The sequence below is a fragment of the Alligator mississippiensis genome, chromosome 14 (genome assembly GCF_030867095.1).
Source record: "Alligator mississippiensis isolate rAllMis1 chromosome 14, rAllMis1, whole genome shotgun sequence".
In the NCBI taxonomy this organism is placed as follows: Eukaryota; Metazoa; Chordata; order Crocodylia; family Alligatoridae; genus Alligator; species Alligator mississippiensis.
The window spans coordinates 40,209,220-40,226,949 of NC_081837.1; the positions used below are offsets into that span (position 1 = coordinate 40,209,220).

A 17,730-nucleotide genomic window follows, 5' to 3' on the forward strand; every position below is an offset into this window, starting at 1 on the left:
CAGCACCCGGCTTAGCAGCTTTCAACACAATTGTGTCCCCCTGTCAAAGACACATCTGCACAGGAAGCAGCTCCTGGGGCAAGGGACCAGTCCTGTCCTGAATTTCCAGGCCACCCAATGCAGATGGGCTATGGCAGGTGAAGGCAACACTAAGCCCATCAGCCCACCCTCCAGATTCAGGGGGACTAGATGAGCTGCAATAGCCTGGGTGTAAGATGGATCAGCCCTCAATCACTTTAACTTACAGCAGCCATTGGGCCCAGAGTCCCTGAAGAGCCATGTGTGATGGTCCTGATTCAATCTACTCCACCTGACCACGGTCCTCTGTGTTGAGGTGGTAAACACCCACAGCCCCCATAGACTCATAGAAAATGAGGGCTGAAGGGACCTCAGGAGGTCCCATCTAGTCCAACCCCCTGCTCAAAGCAGGACCAGCCCCAACTACACCATCCCAGCCAAAGCTTTTTCTAGCCAGGTCTTAAAAACCTCCAAGGATGAAGACTTCACAACCTCTCTAGGTAACCCATTCCAGTGCTTTACTGCTCTCCTAGTGAGAAAGTTTTTCCTAATATCTCAGCTCAACTTCCCCTTGCTGCAGCTTGAGCCCATTGCTCCTTGTTCTGTCATCTGCCACCGCTGAGAACAGTCCAGCTCCATCCTCTTTGCAACCCCCTGCAGGGAGTTGAAGGATGCTATCAAATTCCCGCTCAGTCTTTTCTTCTCCAGACTAAATAAACCCACTTCCCTCCACCTCTCGTCATACATCATGTGCCCCAGGCCCCAAACCATTTCTGTTGCCCTCAGTGAAACCTCTCTTGACTGGCACGTTAGGCCAAAGCACAGCAGTGCAAGAGCTCCAGAGCGGCAGCAAGTGCCTCCAGAACAAGATGGGATTAGAGAAACTCTTGGTTTAACAGACGCTGCCATGATGGTCTCTGCCTAGAGCACCAGACGAGCAAGGTTTCCATTCTAGCCCCACTGCCCTTGGTTCAAATGGAGACCCCTCTCTTGTTTACACACTCTGCTCCATAAAAAGCGGCCTGGGAGAGTGGCAGGATTAATTCCTTAGCTGAAATAAAACTGCGGCGGGTGGTAAGGAGCCTGTTGGTCGTCATTTATTAGTTACGCAACCTGGAATGAAGTCTGCCTCATTATTTCTTAATTAGGAACCGAAGATGCCTGTAGGTAGCATGCAAAGTCATTTAGTGTTTTATTGCACTGCACCAAAAAGTGGCTGCGGGGGGGACGGGGGAGCTTCTCCGGTGTGGGGAGTGCCGGGTGAGATGCTGGCGCTGGGATGGCGCTGTGAAAAGAGGTCTCTTCTGGGATGCGAGATGGGCAGTCCTTTTCCCACTTGAGGATCTCCAAGCCCTCTATGGAGCTGGGGGGAGTGGTATTAATCTCTTGCTGGAGATGGGATTATGCATCCTGCTGCCTGCCTGCATGACTGTGCAATCCAGCTCAGGCTGTTAGCTGGGCTGGGAGCCAGGAGAAACCACAGGGCCTGTCCGAGACCCAGTCAGGAATCCTCCCTATGCCTATGGCAGCCCTGTCTCCTAGAGTAACTGAGGTGCAGTTATGGCAGTGTTGCAGCCTTGCCTTCTAGGGGGTCAGCCACTGGGATTTCCACTCAAGGCCATGCATGGACCACGTACCCAGAAGGTGACAGGGGCCCTGGCCAACTTGTACAGTGTTTGCAGTGCTATGGCTCCAGACCCAGCTGAGCTGCCAGTCCGGTGGGTGAACCAAAGGCTTCACTTCACCTCCCGGCTCCCCACTGCAAGGCTGCTCTTGGCCGACCGGAGATAGGACCCGGCTGGCAGCAGGTCTGAGGCAGTCTGGCATTGCCATCTGCTCCTACTGAAGATCCCAAGGATTTTTTCCCCGACAAGAGCTTGTTAATCTTGCCATTCTGGCTGGATTCGTACTGATCGGTGGCTCCAGACAGAATAAACCCACCTCCCTTCTGCCGTCTTCGCTGGGTGCAGTCTTCAGCCTGTTCTGTTTCCTCCCCAGAAATGGCTGCAACTGCAAGCCCAGATGATGCTTTTGAAGCAGCCAGGTGCTTTGAGTTGAAAGAAACCTGGGAGATGGCTTTTGAGGCAGCTCTCAGGAAATTCAATGGAGATGCACCAAGCTTAGGCCTAAGTGGAGAAGGCGCTGCCTCCTTAGCTCTGGGGAAGAGCAGGGCTCCCTGCAGGCTGCCGGTACTCCACTCTTCCCTGTTTCCAGGGGGTTGTAGGCTCTGATTCTGGGTTTTAAGAGATGTTTTTATTATCATCATCTGTGGTTCGAAAGCCTCACCCCGCAGCGCTGCGTGCTGGAGGCTGGGACAGAGACGAGCGCTTCCTATGTGACTAGGGTTTCAATGGAGGAAGCGTGTGACACCCGCTCGAGCTGCACAGCCCTGCCACAGCCACGAGTCACCAGCCAAGGAGCCAGCCAGGACTTGGCAACTCATTATTCAAGCCCTTGCTGCCTTCAGCGAGTGGCAGCTGAGATGCAGCCTATGCCGGGGGGAGGACAGCGCTGTGGAGATGCTTGAGCATCAGGGTTTGTGCAGGTAGAAGCCCCTTTTCTGTAGCCCATACCTGGCTGGGAAAGGGAGGGCTATAGAAGAGAGACCCCCCAGGGATAGGTGGGGAGTGCTCAAGGGTGGGTGCCCCTGACCATGCTGGGGAGACGGCCTCCTGCTAACCCTCTCAGCAGAGCTCAGGGCACAAAACAACCCTTTAGAGCTGCAGGAGACAAGATTTTGACAGCCTGACAAATAGACAGGTTAAGCCATGGCAGTTGCGGAGGCTGGTGGGGTCATTTGTACTTCCCAAAAGAGCCCAACTTTCATCTCCGCTGTAAGGCAGACTGATCCAGCTGGTTTCCTGACAGCCAGGCACAGCTGGAGGAGGGAAGACTTTCCATAAAGCTAAATAATGGGCCATGGTCAGCACCCTGACCTATTTTTAAAAGTCAATAGAATCAGTGCTCGAAGGGAAAAGTGGTCATGTTCCCGTTTCTCCCACTGTATAATCAATGCTGGATCAGATGCATGTGGTTCTTCTGGAAGGGAGAAGCAGCTAGCAGGCTCATGCATAAATAAGCATACCCCAGACAATGGCATGGATGCTTCAGCTCAGACTTGCAAACCTCTCCTTTGCTATTCCACTCTTACCTTCTCTCCCCACGACTGCACTAGCAAGGTGTCTCCATCCTGACCTGCAGCCCTGTCTGCTGTTTCAGGCTGTTCCCCAGCAGGGACTGCCAACCTATCAACTCCCCTGCCACCACCACCACCCAAAGCTGAGTGGAAATTGCTTGGGTTGAAATGTATTTTCTTTGGAAACCGAAGATGCCGACGGACCAAACCGCGCTGCCAATTTTGCGTGGAGCTTGTCAAAACAGATCAGCCAAAAAGGGAGAAAAAAATGGAAGCAAGGTGAAATGTTTTGCTGTTTAGGTCTGAAATATTCACTTTTTTAAAAGTGTGAAAAGCTTAAACACAGAATGTCTCGGGGTGGGTGGAATAAAATGTTTCATCTGACCTCAAACCATTGTTTTAAAACGCTTGGGTTCACCTGAAGAAAAGCAAACTGTTCGTTCCGGCCTGCCTGGATATAAACATTTTCCAGGTTGGTGACCTGAAAAAATCAGTCACTTGCACAGCTCAGTGACCAGGCCCACAACCCCCTGCCGCTCAAGTCCTGCTCACAACCACCCCTGTTCTCCTAGGATGCTGAGTTGGTTTATAAAGGTATCTGCAATGCTGAGCCAGCTCTTTGGTGCACTCATCCCCACTAGTGATGCTAGGCCTTCCCAAATCATATTTAGGTAGAACAACCCAGCGTACGAATATACAGCTTGTCTTCATTGCAAAACACCATATGGTTAAAACAACGGGGCTCTGAGACTGGATGAATTGGTGCAGCAGGGAAGCTGGAGTCCTCCAGGCAGGGCGAGGGAACGTGCAGATTGTGGGGGTCACAGCCAAGCAAGTGTTGCGCGTGCAGAAGGCCGGCTAGGCTGGCGGCCCATACGCTGGGGACGACTGGCAGCGCTACGCAGCCATCGCAATCTGCTCCTGCCTTTGTGCAGCATGCAGGACTGCGGCTTCTGCACTGCCTGTCCGCATTGCAAGGAGATGGGGAGCCCTTCCGAGCCATGCCGGAGGAGGGAATGTGTGTCAGGCCACGCTTCCAGGAAACCTCCCTGCTCCCAAAGTCCTTCAGAGAGACAGAGGAGGAGGGGAGACTTGCCTAATTATATTGTTGGAGATGGCAGGAGTAGCTATTTTAAAAGGAAAAAGGAAATAATCAGGCTAATCCCTGGGCCCACACTGCAGACCTGATCTGCTTTGTACCTCCCCTCTGCCACTCATTACAAGCACCACCTGGCCTCTGTTACTGCTCCATTCGCCAAAAGATATGCGAATCCCTTTCCTTGACCTTGAATGCAATGCTGGCAGAGAAGTAGAGAAACTGCTTCTCCAGGGAAGATTGTGGTGGGGGGAGGCAGGGACTGCAGAGGTCTTACAGAGGTCAGTCACGCTTTGACTCCATGGGCGTGCACGGACCCGAACAATCACAGCCTACATTTGGCGTGGAAGGCGAGTGTCCTCCCACAGGAGGAGTAGCAGCATTTTGGGGCCAAATCTAAATAACTGCATATTATTATTATTATTAGTAGTAGTAGTAGGAGTGGTGGTGGTATCGTTATTATTGCTATTAATGATTAATAATATTACTATTATTACCACTACCACTATTATCATTAGTATTGTTAATTATAATAACAAAGAATTATTAATAACAATGATATTATTATTACTGTTATCATCATCATGCCACCTATAACACCTGGCTATGACCCAGAACCCTGTTGTGCTAGGTGCTGTACAGACACAGAACAGAAAGAGCCCCCCACACGACTAGTATAACAGTTCGTCTGGACCACCCTCCAAACAGCCTTCCTGGATCATCGCTGTGAGCTGCAGCCGCTATGGGGTGACAGATATACCAAAATGATAGTCAGGCCTTAAACCTACCAGCCATTAGATAGATAATTTGCTGATAAATATATTGCCGTGAATGATGATTCTTGCACGAGTTAATGAGCTCGCAGCCTGGGCGCGGAAATTTGCAACAGAACTCTTTTGCAAGTCCCCGAGGACTGATTGGCGGCCATAAAGATGTAGCGCCGGGGAAAAAAAAGATAATTTGAATCCCATTAAAAGTTGCAAAATAAAAGCGGAGATTTTCACTGACGCCCTGCCCCACAAAGCTATGAGAGTGCAGGCTGGAAGTCTCCACCCCTGGCCCCATCCCTAGTAGTGACACCCTTTCTGCCAGGGTGCTAATGAGGTGGGAAGCAGTGAGAAGTCAGGTTTGGGGGCAGAAGCAGGTCTGAGGTATTGCAGGAAGCAGTGCCAGCTGCTCATGATAAGGTGGTGTTAAACTAGAAATGTGTGAACCAGAAAAGACTGGGAGGATCACACTGCATAAACGCATCCCCTGCCTGGTTGCTTCTCCCCACCTTGTCTGAATGGAAGGGGAAATCAAGTCAGCAGGTGCTCTCTGATGCATTTCTATTAAGGAGTTGCTTACAAAGCTTTCCTCATCATCACCTCACAAGCACTGATGGGTCTTTCAGCCACTGTTTGGAAGGATTTCTCCCATTTACAAGGGAAAAGAGACACTGCATGGATCAAGAGATTTGCCCAGAGCAAAGCCCAGCATCACACCCACATCTCTCAAGTCCCAGCCTAGTGCTAGATCCACCTGGTCCTCCCTTCTGGCACCTTTAAATGAAAGCCTTGAAAGAAAAGAAGGATCTGGATAATTGTGGACCTCCCCAAAGGCAACTGAGTGCTGGGTGAAGTGCTGAGCTAAAACTATTTCAGCTAAACTCAGGTCTTTCTGGGGTGTGAGGCCTCCAGTGCCATGAGGGGAGCTGTCAGGTATCCAGGTTGTAGCCGTATTGGTCTAGAAGCAAAAGGAATCAGGGTTCATGGCAGAGGTGATAGCTTTTATTAAAACAACTAGATTTTTGAAAAAAAAAAAAAATATATATATATATATATTTATTTTTTTTTTTGAGGGAAGCTTGCATTAGGAGCAGAGAAGAGGCCAAAACTGAAGGCACAATTATACCTGTGCCATTTTGGATGCCTGATTGCAACTCCAGTGGTGATGGAGGGCAGGGGTGAGAGGGCCAAGGTGGGACAGGGGAAGCGCAGGCAGTATGGGGGAGCGGAGAATCACAGTGCAAACATCAGCTTGGAGCTTCCTGGCTGGGATTTCATCCAGCTCCAAGACGCTGCTTTCAGTGCCGTCCATGCGTGCGCAGCTTAAGGGATCAGGCGCATCCTTCTCCATTCCAGCCAGATACGAGGAGAGCAAGAGAACAAAGCAGAGAGAGAGTGATAGACGGAAAGAGAAAGGACAAGAAGGAACGAGACGCAGACAATGAGATAGAGCGAATGAGAAAGGACTGGAGATAATGAGGGAGAAAGAAAAAGGACAGCGACTGAGAGGAAGAGGAAAAGGAAATGAGAGATCAGGAGAGCAAGGAGGCAGGAGGGAGAATGAGAGGGGTACAAGAGGACAAGCCGTTAAATGAAAAGAAACTAGAAAGCCTGGGAAAAGCAATGACACGAGAATGAGAATTGATGAGGCACAGAGAAGGGAAGAGTCCTTTCATCAGCAAGTTTGCCAGATGAAGCTGGGAGATAAATCACGGCGTGGAAGGAGCTTGGGTCTCGGTGCCGGCACTGCCTGCCTCTCCCCCTCTGTCATCTGTCTAATAGCCCAGCATTGGGAGATAAATGGCTGCAGCTGAGTCCCACTCTTTTTTCCCCCTCTCCCTTGCTGCAGTGAGAAGGGTCTGTCATTGCCTCGCTGGGCGGGCGCAGGGAGCGGATGGCAGGAGGGCAGAAGCAGCCCTGATAAGGCCTGTAGAGAATGGGGAGGGCGTCTGCTCCTCTGTCGCATGGGGCTATGGGTGGCTTTGCAGTGGACGGCTGATGCTTGGGGAACAACAAGGAAAGAGATGGAGAATGGATGAGATTTCACCCCAACGTAAGCAGGCACAAGCGTGCTGATATCCCATCCCGCTTGCACCTTATCTGAATTTGGCCCAGAGGCTGTCAGCTGCTCTGCACTCCCTACTCTGCCCTGGCTTCCTAGCCCGCCAGAGCCGCTCGGGATCTTTGGGGTGGTGCTGGGCTGGGCTCTGGGTATCTCCATGTGGGGCTGTGAGGCCTGGGACAGCTGAGCCAGCTCAGGGGAAGTGCAGAGGCCAAGGCAGGCAGGCGCACGTACTCTCCTGGTGGTCATCAGCTGTGCAGTGCCCTCCCCCAGAACTCAGCCTAGCCGTGGGTCACAGCAACAGCACACAAGACCATGTGTGTGCACCACCCCAGCAGTGCTGATGAGCAGCTGGACGGCACTTCCTTAGAGACAGGCTAATGAAATATCCCCTGTGCACTGGCCAGCTTCACACGCTCCAGTGCAGCCGCATGGGAGGGAGAATTGCCCAGAGTCAGCCCCACCCTCCTGGCAGCGTTTCCTAATTATCTTGGGTCTCCATGATGTGGAGAGAGAGAGAAACAGTGCAATAAACTACTAGGGACAGGCTCCTCTTCCCCAGGTGCATGCTAATTCCCACCCAGGCCTTGTCTTTCTGGACATCCCTAGTATACACCCCGGTGCCTGCAACCCAGATGTCTCTCTTGAAGCTTTCTGGTCATTCTCTGCAGTCACTGAGCCTGCAAAGCCCTGTCGGCAGCACTGCCAGCGTGTGGGTACGCTCCGACTGGAAGTGGCAGTCAGCTGCTGCAGGAGAAATCTCCCCCCACCGCCCTCTCATCTCAGCTTCGTGTGCCGTTCGGTGTTGCCACTTGCAACTGCTGATGCCAGCTCAGGGGAGAGATGCTGCTCCTGGGAGCTGGCAGCTTTGAAGTCTGGCACGTTGGAGGAGCCTGAGCTCGGAGAGACAAGGCTAGTCTGGACTTTGGTTCTGTCTGAGTGCCACAAGCCCAATTTAACCAGAGTGCTCCATGTGTTGTTGCACTATAAGCATGCTTTTTGGGGTCTGGCTTTACTGGAGGCAGCGAGGAGGGACCCCCAAACTGTGTTGGCCCATTCCAGCTACAGCCTCTCCCTCTCCATCAGGACCAAATTCACACCCAGGCAAAATAAGCGGGCAAAAAAGGGACCTCAGGTCTGACTATGAGCAGCCCAGATGCACTGCCACCTTGGTCCAAGCACAGCTGTTTCACTGTGGCAGAGTGTGGGCATTTGGACCGTTGCTGTGCCTTCACCTCCCTGTAGGGTGAATGCACAGAGGATGGAGCTGGACTGATCTCAGCGGTGGCAGACGACAGGACAAGGAGCAATGGGCTCAAGTTGCAGCAAGGGAAGTTTAGGTTTGGATAAGCCTGTTCATCACCTGGACCCCACATATCCACTTCCCGTGTCTGGTACAGCCACTACACACCACGAGGGTCAAAGCATCACCTGAGCCTCGCAGCACCCCAGCCTCGCTGGCATGGCTGGGGCAGGCCAGTGTTTGAAGCCAACAACATGAGGCAGTGATACAGTCAGCATTGCATTCAGCTGCCTCTGCCTCTCCATCCCCAATGGCGAGGTGCCATCCCCAATGGCGAGGTGCCATCCCCAGCTGGGTCAAGAGGCGTGACCTTAGTCATGAGTTCAAGCCTCTGGAGGTGCTTCCAGATTGCAGCCCAAAGAGTGCCCCATGGCCAGAACTGTTCCAGTGGGGATGACAACCTCCCAGCACTCCCGTAAACACATCCTAGCTGGCCCCAGGCACAGCAGATAGACCAGACTCTTCCCACACGCCCACGATCTGCTTTGTGCAAAGTTCCCCATGTGGGCTAGGGAGGCTGGACACCCAGGTCTGCCACAGGGCATTCATCTGTCTCTTGCTAGACATAACCTCCCTTTGTGCCTCACTTTTCTCACCTGCAAAATGGAAATAAGCATGTTGACTTAAGGCAGGGGTGGGCAAAATGTGGCCCACAGGCCAAATGCGGCCTGCCAGGCCACTCTATCCGGCCCACGGGGCCCCTAAAATTTTTTGAAAATTAATATTTATCTACCCCTGGGTGCCTTCATGCAGCCCTCGATGGCTTGCCAAAACTCAGTAAGTGGCCCTCCACCTGAAATAACTGCCCACCCCGACTTAAGGGCTTTTACATCCACTGATGAAAAGCACGGAGAAGAGGTAAGCATTAATGCACAGAGAGACAGATCTTGAGAAACGTGTAGACAGATACACACTTCTCCCTCTCGCTATATGCCTGTTTGTGACCCACATCACTTAGTAAATGAGCATAAAAAGAGACTCCAGCCAGTCCTTACCCACACCAGCAAATCTTCTCCCCGATCGCATGAATAATCAAAATGGTGATGAAATGAGATTCAGAATCAATACCAAAAGATCCCCTTTCCAAAGACTGGGGGCAGATATTAATGAAGAGGAAAAGCTGGGCTCTAATTAACAATGACCCATTTGGCTTTGCTCTGGACTCAAGGCAAAAGCAGCAGCCCCACGTTTGGGCCTGGTGTGCAGTGATTGCTAGTGCTTGACCCTGAGGAAGCCCCAGTGGAATCAGTCACTAATGATTTGTTCAGTCTCCAGATGAGCCCCAGGTTAATGAAGCTGGTTAATGAAGTTCTTCCTGGTCCCCAGGTCTTGAGAGGATTGGATTACTTGGACCTGCTCTTCGACAGGCTCTGTCTCTGCCTCCCCTCCTCCCCTGTCTCTCGATCAGGAAATGTTTCTGGGAAGTGGAGCTTTCTTTCTCCTAATAATAGTGCTCGCATGGGATCATGGGGGCAGAGAGCAGTGTCCAGCTCCTATGGAATATAGGATTAACCCCTCCTAGCCTGCCCCCTCTGAACCACCACACAAAATGCCCTGGAGAGTCCAGGTGAGTTTCCCATCCACACCTTTTCCTTATTTCTTCTCTCTGCTCTGCAAAGACCCAAGCTGGAGATTAGCCAGTTCCCAAACCCTTGGAGCTTAGGGCATCAATGTTCCTTCTGTTCCCCCATCTCCCAGGATGGAAGGGAGCTGGGGGTGCAGGTTTCCCACCTCTTATGCCTATCCCTGCCTTGCTGCATGGGAGATCAAGTTGCTATGACTCCTGGGAAAGGGGCAGGGAAGAAGGGGGACATCTGATGGGTGGACCTGCAGCTAAGAGGGATCCATCAGCCACACCCTTCTCTATGGAGGCAGGAGACTGAAATGTCGTAGCGGACCGGAGACAACTGAGGTCTGCTTGGGGAGAGCACCATTGCCCCAGAGCCTGTGCATTAAAGTGCCTTGCTTAGGCTCCATGTAAAAGACCCTTGCACGAGTCTGGCCTCCTCTGGGATTTGCTCCTGGGGCTAACAGCATTGCGCTGGGCAGCCCCGGTGAAAGGCTGGCAGGGACACTCTGAAATCAGGATTCAGGCTGAGGTCAATAGGAGCTGCCTCTGAACCCGCAGGGGAATGTAATTCATCCACTGCAGGTGCCAGTGGCTCTTAGTTAAGTCAATAATCTTCAGAGACATGAAATTAAACTAATTATGATTGAACCAGGATGATTTTCTCTCTTGGAAGGAGGAGGAAGAACTGAAATATCCCTGGGCATGGATACAGGCTCTCAGTATAACCCAGTTTTTGGGGAAGGACCAGAGAAACCAAAGTGAACAGGGCTGGCAGAGGCGGGTCTTGAAAGGAGCTGGGACAGCCTGGTCCTCCAGCCCAAAGCTTTCAGAGGAATCAGTGAAGCTATAGCTGCTTCTGCTAGTGGAGGTCTTGACATGCTCTCCTTCTGGACACCCCTGCGGCCACATCTCAGGGTTTTGAACCACTCCTGGCATGGAGACATCCCTAACTATTGCAGGGCTGGACCCAGCACCAGTCACTGTTGTCCTGCCCTCCAGTCCCCAGTGAGCGGGTACAGGTTATGTTCAGAGTACCTGTCTCCAGCCATCCCTTGTTGCAGTAGCACCGTGGGGAGAGGGGGGTGCAATTTAGAGCAGCCTTGAGGGTGCTCTAAAGCGTGTTAAGGTCCACTTAGGCCTTGGGGAGCATATCAGTGGGGTACAGCGAGCTTTGTTCAGGTCCAGCTTTCATGCCAGCTTGCATGAATCTGAGCAGTGGGGCCATTAGACTCTTCTAGGGGAAACCATATTCTTCAATAGCCCCTTAGGGCAGCACCCCCTCCAGCAAACCTGCTGAGGGACCCTATGCTCATGCACTGGGCTGTACACAGGGTAAGGCCTGGGACATGACTAAGAATTAAAGGCAGCAGAGTTGTCCAATCTCCACAGGTGCCAGCTCTTGAGTTTCATGACACCCGGATGCAGATCTCCACTGAGATCTAGGTGTCTACACACGGGCAGGGTCTGGGTGTTTTCTTGGGTATAGTCCTCACGGCTGGAGTCCAGGGCTCATGTGAAAATCTCAGTCCATCCACATATTCTCTGTGGCCATGGAGGACAGGACAAGGAGCCACAGTTTTAAATTGCAGCAAGGGAAATTTAGGCTAAAACTTCACCTTGCGAGGGGTTACACACTGGAACAGGCTACCCAGGGAGGCTGCAGGATCTCCATCCTTGGAGGTAAGAGCAGATTAGACAGCCACTGATCTGGAGTGATTGAAACAGGGACAATCCTGCCTTCAGCGAGAGGTTGGACTAGATGTGATCTCCTAAGGGTCTTTTAGGTCTACTATTCTATGATTCAGGATAATTATGAAAATCCTAATATCTCACGGTTGAGGAGAAAAGCTTGAAGATAGGACCCAAGTGCATTGTAAAAGGCTCCGACACCTGAGGCCAGGAGTTATTTAAAAGAACAAAAAGACCTCACAATAGTTAAGCCAACCGCCTGGGTTTCCCAGCCAGTCTCATAATTTGAGGATTTGGGGTGGGCGATGCTGACTCCCTGCTCTGACACAGGCCCCCCCGTGCGGTTCAGTTCGGCCATGCACAGCGGGTCAGGCTACTCTCTTCTCTTAGCCCCTTCGCTGCAAGCTAAGTGTTCATTAAGGCAACCCGAGGCAAGGCTCTGAGACTCCGCTGTCCCTAGCAACATGACCGGTTTCTGGGAAGGGAGCTCTCCCCGCCTGTGCTTTTCAAGGGCAGAGTGCATCCACACACAAGTGCACAATAAGAATTGACAGCGGGAATGAAGCATGGGTAAAAAATAAAATGGGGTCAACAAACACGGCAGCGGGGGCAGGCAACGAACTCTGCTCGTGTAGTTGGAGCCTTCTCCATTAAGGCTTGACATCTGCAAGTGCCAAAAGAAGCAGCTCGCGCTCTCTACCTGGAGACCAGAGAGGAGCAGCAGCAAGCAGGACCCCAGTGACAGGCATACTGGGAAAGATCTGGGCTAGGGGGATGGATTCCTGGGCGGGGATTTTGGACCTCCCGTTCTCAGCAGATGCAGCTGCATTGAGAATGGGGCAATCCACAAGACTGTCGGCCCTAAATAGTCAAAAGTCAAGAGTCGGGCCCTTGCCTCCAATCAGCTTTAAAACTGCAAGTTGTTTTTTTAATGCTGGTTTGTGGGTTCTCTTCGTTGGCCTCCTGGTTTCTGAGCCGAGGGGTTTTTCTCTGCTCTATCGAACCAAGGGACTCTCTTACAATAAACAAGACATGGAGGCTGCGATTTGGAAGTGATCACGTGATTCCAGGAGCTGGAGCTCTGCGAAAATCAGCCAGCTTCACAAGGATCCAGCTACAGTGGGGAGAGCTGGCAACATGGCACTTGGGTGTTCCCTGCGGTGCACAAAATCAGGCTGGCAATTTGGTGGGAGAAGGATTAAGAAAGGATAATAATGTCTTTGCCCTCAGCACAGATGCACAGATGCTGGCCTAAAAGCCCTTTCTTTGTGGAGAACTGATATAAACTAGCCCATTTTTGCCAGGAGACGATGCATCCGCACTAAGACGGATTGTTGCTATAGCTGATAACCCTGGACTAATCCAGACTGGACTGTCTATCGGGTCTGGTTCTCCTCTGCCTTGTACCTTTGGGCCCACATATTCACCAGTGGGTTTAAACCACTACCAGATGGGAAAAGCAGCATTTAATTCCCGCTGACACAGCTGTAAATGATGGCACAAGGAGCAGGGTAAAGGCACATCAGGGGCCCCGGACCTTAGATTTCAAATGACAGTTACTGCATGGTAAATAAACCCCCAGGGATCATTAAGTTGCCTGCATTGTGGATGAGCCACTTACACAACTGCGAGGCTAATAGTGTCTGTTACATAGCTGTTAATCTTGGATAAATGTTTTTAATGACCCACTGTTATTTAACATGCAATAACTGTGTTATTAAGTCTCAATTAAACGGCGGAGGTCAAGACAAGCGCTCAGCGGTGGCTGGAATCGATGGGAGCCGCGTGCGGATGTAACTCCCTGGGCGCAAATGTAGCCTTGGAATATCACTTAGAGAAAGGCTATCATGCCCATTTCACAGCTGTGGAACTGAGGCACAGAGAGACTAAGTGACTTGCCCAAGGGGTCTGTGGCAGAGCGGGCTAATTAACTCAGGCTCTCTTGTATCTTAGTCTTACGATTCACCTCCCACCTTGATTGAAGAGAGGGTTGTCCTCTACTGACTGATTAATCAAAGCAGTCAAGCAAGGAGTCAGGACTCCTGGGGTCTGTTCCCACCTGAGTCACTCAGTGACCTTGGCAAGCTCCTCCAGGCTTGAGTTTCGGAGCTGCTCAGCACCTACCCCGCCAGCTATTCCATCATGTGAGCCGTGTTTTGCTTTGCCAGCAGACCCATCACCTGTCTGAAAGACAGATATCAGGCTATTTCAGCACCCGCGTTGTAAGGCATCACTCACAGAGCGAGAGGCTTGGGGACCCTCGGGCAGAAGGTGCAGGCGGACGCAGCGTTGCTCAGATCAAAGCAGGGCCCTGCCACAGAGCCCAGCGGTGCCTTCGCCCTCGCCTAGCACAATCTGCAGGGCCTCCCCTGTAACGTGGCAACCGATCCTCCTGCCGCGACACTCGCCTTCCTCATCTGTATGCTTTGTCACAGCCTCGCGCCATCCACTGGGTTAGCACCATGGCAACACCGTGCTCTTTAAACACAGGAGTTTGTGCTGTGATCGCGAGCAGCATTAGGCAATTTAATTAAGCAGCTGGCAAAGGAAAAACTTTGTCAGTTAGAAGCGCTTTATTAAATTCCATTGTATTATGCGGCGCTGCGTCTTCCTTGTCTGCTTAGAGAGCTGCGAACGGGCCTCTCCACCTTCTCTGCTGTGTCAAATGCAGCAAAACAAAGGAGACAAGATGGGGGAAGAGGAAAAGAAGTGCCCCCCCCCATGCCTGGTCAGTGCAATATCCCCTCGGTAGCATTATTTCCAGGCTGGCTTGGCTCAGAAAGGCTGTTCCAAGCAGCTTCCCCGCTCCCTCCTCACCGCATTAGGACATACGAGACACACGGCTCTTTGTTCTGGCAGCCCAGAGTCAGCAAAGATGTCTCCCCTGCGAGGCGTGGGAGCATCTCCCCTTCCACCAGCCAGCCAGAGACCATGGCGTGCTGTAGTGACAAGAGCAAGCCCTCAGCCCCGACACTGAGTCACTGTGGGACCTTGGGCAAGTCGCTTCACCTTTCTCCACCTCACCTCTGCTCCAAGTGAGGTAGGGATATTACTTAGGGATAATCCTAGAATCATGGAAGAAGAGGGTGGAAGGGACCTCAGGAGGTCACATCTAGTCCAACCCCCTGCTCCAAGCAGGACCAGCCCCAACTAGATCAGCCCAGCCACGGTTTTGTCCAGCCAGGTCTTAAAAACCTCGAAGGATGGAGATCCCACCACCTCTCTGGATAACCTATTTCAGTGCTTCACCACACTCCTAGTGAAAGAGTTTTTCCTAATATCCAACCTAAACTTCCCTTGCTGCCACTTGAGACAGTTGCTCCTTGCTCTGTCATCTGCCACCACTGAGAACAGCCCAGCTCCGTCCTCTTTGGATCCCCTTGCAGGGACTTGAAGGCTGCTACTAAATCCCCCCTCAGTCTTCTCTTCTGCAGACTCAGTAAGCCCAGTTCCCTCAGCCTCTCCTCACAAGTCACGCAGCCTGCCCCTAAACAATTTCCATTGTCCTCTGGTGGACCGTCTCCAATTTGTCCACATCCTTTCTCTAATGGGATATGGGAAGTGGTAACTAATTATTAATGGATGGGCTAAATACTCGCCCAGCATCACAACATTGGTTCCAGGAGGGATAATTTAGCTCAATATCTGTAAAGCATTCACACAATGCAGGAGGGGCTACTTTACTCCTGCATTTCTAACCTGTCTGCAGGCCAGTATTGTGCTGCTTTGACTACACAGGGGTCAGTAAAGAGGTGCAGCCCCTATCGACCATGACACATAATGCATTCTGATAAAGGAAGTGCAATAAGCTCTGTTGGCATAAGGCATCTTTACCCCAGTATAATTGAGTCCAAACTGGGCGTTCCACCAGTGCATCTATTTCAGTCAAAAACCATACCCCTATCGACAAGAGGTTATCCAAGATCTGTGGGGAGCAGATCTGGGCTGCCCAAAGTTAGGCACCACATCTGTATGTAGACACTAGAGGCTGGATCCTGCTCCACCCGGTAGGTATGTAAACAGATTTAGATGCCTAGGTGTGATTTCATTGCCCCCTGCTCGAGTCCCTGAAACTCTGCTCATGCAAAAGGTGGGTGGTTCTTCCTCTTCCCTGCCGCTTTTTTGTGCCTCGGTCAGATCACAGCACGTTACAAAAGGAGCTCCATCAATAGATTTTTCTGGGGTGTGAACATGGCAGAAAAGAAGTGCACTTAGGCCTCTAAGGGCACGTCTACATGTGCGCATTTAATGCGCGTTAGCCTGATTTAAGGCTACACACGAGCACCTTAAAAATGGCGATTTAAGGCTATTCAAGCCTAAATTTGATGCCTGCGTAAAACAGGCATCAAATTTATGTGCGAACAGCTAAATCACATTACTAAACGTGCAGACGCACTAATGCACATTAATGCAGAGTGTGTCCATTGACTTAGGGCTAACTTTAGTCCCAAATCAGTCTGCACACCCAGATTAATGCGCATTAGTGTGTGCACGTGTAGCTGTGTGCCTAAATCGCCTTAATCTGCATTAGGCTAATGCGCATTAAGTTTAGGCACGCGTAAAAGCACGTGTCTAAAGTTTATTGTCCAGCAGAGGGTTGTCTGCCTGGCTATGCACGCAGGCAGGGGAGGAAGGTTTGGGGGCGTAAGGCTGGAGAGCAGAAAAGAACACCCCGAAAGCTGGCAATGCGGCATCTCGATGTTTTTGCCCTGTCCCCCAGGCCGCAGATCTCAAAAAAAATCCAGCAGGGCCATGTGGCAATGCATCACAGCCCTGATCTTTCATTACCAGCCTCTTTGAAAGCGTCTCTCTATGCTCAGTGGCTGCTACTGAGCCATTCATTGCACAGATTCCTGCCGCTGCTTTGAAGCTCCCTCCTGGAACAGGCGCCGTCAGGCCCAGTAGCAGCTGCTCCGCGTGGAGCAGTGAGTGGCAGGCTGAATTAAGGGGGGAGATGCATCCGTTGGACTCTACCCTTTATTTCTTGCTTTCTCCAAGTTGGGGGGCAGCATATTGGTGGCAGAGGCCCCACTGCGCCAGCACTGACATAAAGGGAGGGGGTGCAGAATAAACCGTTTCAAAGCCTGTATTTACGTGTTTCTTATTACAGTGTCTTATTTACTCCAAGCACTCCTGTATTTTGTGTGGCAAGATGCTGAGAAGCTCTTCTCAGGCCTTCTCCCGCCTATCTCCTGGTAGGGAGGGCGATAGCACTAATTCTGTTTGTCTAGGAGGAAGCCGGGAGATAAAAAGCTGCTGTGCGAGTGTGTTAAATAAACAGCCTCGGCTGGCTGCACCTTGTTATCTCTCTGAATCCTCCCAGAGCCGACGGGTAGGAACTGTGCCCAGTTCTCCTGATTTTCTCTCTCTGCTTTGTGTGGTTTTAATGAGAAGGGCTGTAAAATGTGTCATGTCTTCTTTTTCCCCCTTGGATCTGGGGCTCTTGAAAGTGGGTCTGGGGCGCTGCTGGGTCTGGAGGACGTCCCACACACCTCTGGAACAACTGCAAGGAGGATGGAACGGATCTGAGATGAGTTTTTCAGGGGAAGTCGGCTTCATGTGTATGGCAGTGACTTAGAATTTGGGTAATCTGAATTCAGATCCATGTTAGACCCTCTGTGAGACCATGGGCAAATCCCAGTGGTCGACATTCCCTTCTGTAAAATGGGAACCAGCAACACTGGCTAATACAGATGTAGGGAGGATCTCTTACTACACCTAATGCAGATGCCAAGGAAATGGTGGGGTCTGAATGACGACTCTCCCAATGGGAGCAATGCCCCTGCCATACTCCAGTTGAGCTTGGACACCAGCCATCACCAGAGCTGCAAACCCCCGAAGCAGAAGGAGTAGGTCAAAGAGGCTGGCTCGGGGTGGAAGGATAAGAGCAGCACCTGCACACAAGCTGGGGAGCACTGATAATGAGGTAGCATGGGGACGTCTGTGTAATGCCCCACTGTCAGCCAGTGTGGCCAGGAATAGCCAAGGATTAACCCCAGGTGTGCCATGTCTCAGCCAGCCTAGCATGGCAGTTTTTAGTCAGAGAGAGCCATAGTAGGAAACGGGCCTCTTTCCCTGGACAAACAGGA

The 17,730-nt window shown here is 51.5% G+C and overlaps 1 protein-coding gene across 3 annotated transcripts in view; it reads right to left on the minus strand.

Annotated features, from left to right (window-relative positions):
- The window catches only part of LRRN2 (leucine rich repeat neuronal 2), an 88,057-nt gene that overhangs the window by 16,749 nt on the left and 53,578 nt on the right, over positions 1-17,730 (minus strand). Inside the window, exon 1 of one of the 3 annotated variants that reach the window (XM_019477341.2) lies at positions 13,880-13,922. The exons of the other annotated variants lie outside the window; for them this stretch is intronic. The gene's annotated coding sequence lies outside the window, so the exon portion shown is untranslated. Of the gene's footprint in view, positions 1-13,879; positions 13,923-17,730 lie in introns of those variants that run through there. 3 annotated transcript variants of the gene reach the window in all.